General features: G+C 35.6%; 1 long non-coding RNA gene across 1 annotated transcript; it reads right to left on the bottom strand.

Moving 5' to 3' along the window:
* On the bottom strand, positions 238–1,950 carry LOC110270626. Its single transcript, XR_002360265.1, has 3 exons — positions 1,905–1,950; positions 1,680–1,816; positions 238–276 (listed from the first exon to the last, which is right to left on the bottom strand). It is a non-coding gene; the product is annotated as an uncharacterized LOC110270626 (long non-coding RNA).

Here is a 4,331-nt window from a genome sequence, read left to right as displayed (position 1 = left end):
AGAAAGCTATAACCATCAAACATAAGATTGCAAAAGTAGGAATAGAGTGCCAAAAATACAAAATAACAAGCTCCTAACTCAGCTTGCGAAGTCAAGACTAGCCGGAGAATATTTACATACATATACATACATATCCAAAACCCAAATGTACATAAACAAAATCCTGCCTCTCCATAAACCTCTAAGAGGATAAAAAAAATACATTACTATACAGCAAAACTACCTAGTAACCACTCCGCTTCAAGAGTCCAGACGTCTAACGAGATGCCTCCCGACCTGCATTTGATAAACAACAACATAGTATGGAACGAGAACCGGAGGTTCTCAGTATGGTAAAGGTGTCACACACATAAGATATAGGGTCCTGGGAATGCCAGAGGCAATCCTAGAACGCCGACACTCAGATTACAGAGCTTAAAGTATTAAACAGAAGCCATAAAAGGTAGTTTTCTAAGAGTACCTAAACTTGACTTAACTTAACCTTAAATCTAAACCCCATATTGCCATTCCTCCATACCTCCATTTTCATCAGTATTTCACAGACAGTTAAACAGATATAAGCAAGCACAAGAAGGTTACAAATACAGCAGGTAACAATTACGCATTTAACATGGCAAATACAGTTAGGCACACCCAACTAATGCACAAGCAAGTAATTCAAGTAATATGCAGATGATGCATGCCTGTCCTATGGCTGATGAGGCTCATTTGTTGGTTATCCAGCCAACCCGACAAGTCTGAATTGAACTTAGACTGTCCCTCGACGTGCATTCCCAAGAGTCTATGCATAGCTTTTTCTCAAATAATTCATATTGCTCAATAGGGGTAATATTCCCAGGAATTTATATAGTGCTCGGTCACACTTACGTCGTAGGGTCAACAAAGTATCGAGTTTTCAACCTGGTACACGTGGTGGCAAGCCACGACACTTTATCCAGGGAATCTCGTATCTCAGATTATTTAAATTCATAAGCCATATAAATAATTCAATTATAATTCATCAACATCCACATCATTCTCAATCGCATCTCATTCATCATCATACATCAATCATATTCAATCCTTATCTTTCATTATCACACCTCCCATTCCGTCCATCAATAGCTCTAATTCAAAACATAATTCATTCTTTTCTAAATGAATCAAACTTAAAATATACTCATTTTCTTAATAACTCAAAACCAAACCATATAACCTTTGAATATAAATCTTTTTAAATAATCATCTAAACAAAATCTCTAATTTTTATAATATTTCGGCAGCATCTCCTCTAAAACTCGGACTTTGCCACCCTTTTCAGGTCCAAACCTGCATTCTTTTCAATTCAACATACACTTCCTCATCATCATAACAATCACCACAATAAATCTACCTCAAATCAACAATTATACTCACACAATATTCAAATCCGACAACCAAAATTCAACTAAGAATCATAGTTCACAAATCCTAGGCTTTTAACACAAAATACCTCATTATCACAACAACCTCCACAATAGTTATACCTCAAATCAATAATTCACCAAATCACCAGTTAATCAACAAGCACCAAACCAACCATGTTCATCAACAAGATAATAAGTATTAAATATACACATGTAATCCAACTTATCATATGGTCATCTAGCCTAAGTTTTCATAGAACATTATATATTAAATACAAGAAACCTAAATCATACCTTGGCCAATTTCCACGTAACGACCAAAGCAATTTATTCAAAATCAAGACAGCCCCTCAAAATTCAACAAACTCTAAGCTCAGCTTCCTCCAAGTTGCAGTATTCACAATTTCAAGCTCCAATTATTTATTGACAACCTAATACACATTCATAACACATATATATCCAATTTAATACTCAAAGCTCAAATTTAATGAAAATAAAATAGAATTATCGTATCCTCACCTTACCCAAGCTTCACATAAGCAAGAGTGAACATTTTTCTCAAGCTAATTGGATCCTAAAACATCAGAAATCAAAGAAATTCAACATTCCCACTCAAAATTTGAAAATTGGGGGAAAGAAGAGGCTGAAGTGAAATAGCAAGTTACCTATGAAATTTTTCCGGGTGAAACATAGAGCTCGGCGCGGTGAACGCGTGGCCGCAAATGGTACGGCAATTGGAGCTCGAACGAAGAAGTTACGGGGATCGAAAGGTTACCGTAAGGGTTTCGGTAAAGTTCGTTTCTCTTCTCCCCTAATGCACTTCAATTTCGTTTCTGTTGGAATGAAGGGAATGAAGGCTTGGGTTCATTTAATAGGTCGGTCCGGTTGGACCGATAGCCCGATTTAGGCCCGGTTCAACCGGTTCGGCCTATTCGGTCCAATCTTGGACCGTTTTCTTCGAAATTAGTGTCAAAATTCTCGTTTCAATGAGTTCTATCCTAATTTAATATTATTTTTTGCATTTCTAATCTTATTTATTAAAAACTAATTTATTGACTAATTATTTACTAATTTAACAGGGTTTACACCTTTTGGCTGTCAGTAGTCGCCCGTTCGTTGAAGCAGTGTTGTCCTTCCATCTCTGGGTTTTTGGTTCGTGGCCACCGTCATCTCACCGTCCTGCATCTCTGTCGTCCTCTGTAACGGACTCTAAGCCTCAGCCCTCAGGTTTGTTTTTTTGTTCTGAAATTCTGATTCTTTTTTTTTTAAATTCTGGTTTAGTCTTCTTATTGATTCTAATTTGTATTGAACACTTAATTAGCTTGTTCTTGATTCTATGGTTGAGTTGATGAATTTGGTTTTATTTTTTACTTCTGAACTTTTGTTCTGTTTTTATTTAGGGTAATTCTTGTTTAGGGTTGATTCTGAACCTTTTGTTTATTCAATGTTAATGCAGGAAAGGGGAAGCTTAAAGAGGAAGAATTTGTAGAATTAGTGCACCACATGAAAATGGTTGGAATTAGCTTGGTTGTATTTCACTATTTCTGATTCAGTTTTGTTCTATTTTGATTCAGTTTGGTTCTATTTCTGATTCAGTCTCTTGCTTTTATTTTTGCTTGATTTTTCTGAGTATTATTGTACCATCTGCTTCTTTCGATTTTGCAAAACTGTTAATAATTTTAATTTGGTGTGCTTCTGCTAATTTTTTATTATTGATTTCTAAGTCAAATTGATTATTGATAGTTACTGAAATAGTGTGAATAGTTTTTGTTGAATTAATTAAATAAACCAAACAAATCGAACCAAACCAAATCGATTTTAATTGGTTTGGTTTGGTTCAGATAGTTTTTGTAAAAAAACCGAACCAAACTAAACCGCAGTTTTAATAAATAATTGGATTTTCATAAATAACCGAACCAAACAGCACCGCGAACACCCTTACTTGGGAACCATCTTTTCCGTACGTCGTCAAAGTCGGACTACATTAGCTAAACAACGCAATCGAAAAAATTATATCTATAAAATGAAAAGAACGCTACCTAGCTCGGGTCGGATTTGGATGGGATTTCCTAAAAAAATTTTGGTGTCCAAATGAGGGACTCAGCCCCAATATTCCTGGAATAGAGCAACTACACTCTCCTCAACCTCATCTAAGTCATCCAACCCATACCTAACAACTACAGGAAAAAGGAAAAAGAAGTTCGTCCTTTTCATTCAGAAAGAAAGGTCGGACATCCTCAATAGAACAGATTTTAAAAAGTAATTTTAGAAATCATGAAAGGAATCATCAAATATGGGAAAGATCTTCCTTCCCTGAACAGCTCGAAAAGAGATCCAGCCTTATTTCTTGGAACTAAAAGGTTTCATAAGAACAAAAAAGTAAAAGAAAACTTTAATAGAGAGAAGGACGTCAAGTTCGTGGCACAGAAGCTGATAAATTTTCAAAGAACTCCAAAAGTTGGGATGAAGTTAGGATGGGACAACATTACATAGCTTGAGGACCTTAGATTCAAAATCGGAAAACGGAATGCTAACTCCCAGTTTTGTGAAAAAGCAATCGTATACGTAGATAAAATGACATTCCAACCTATCTAGTTAGGGAAAAAAAACTCTCTCTTTAGGGTTAGCAACTAGAATCTCATATTTTCTCTCATCTTCCCGACTTAAACATACCATATCATGCCTACAAAAAGTCTCGGTATACTCTTTAACAATAACAAGGATGAGAGTAAAAATAGATATATCTACCAAGGTCAGGTCAGACGGGACTTTAGATGACATGGTATGAATTACTGAATGAGACATAAAAGCTATACCTACAATACAACAAAAGAAAAATTCATCCCTACAAGTCGGACAACACAAAAGAATCAAAATGAATTATTAGGAGGTCGGGTCGTCTTCAACCAAAGACCGTTATAAACATCCCGAATGCAAAGAAACAAA

Source organism: Arachis ipaensis, chromosome B04 (genome assembly GCF_000816755.2).
Source record: "Arachis ipaensis cultivar K30076 chromosome B04, Araip1.1, whole genome shotgun sequence".
Taxonomy (NCBI): Eukaryota; Viridiplantae; Streptophyta; class Magnoliopsida; order Fabales; family Fabaceae; genus Arachis; species Arachis ipaensis.
Note: the sequence above shows the minus strand (reverse complement) of the source record. Positions and strands in the feature narration are given on the sequence as shown.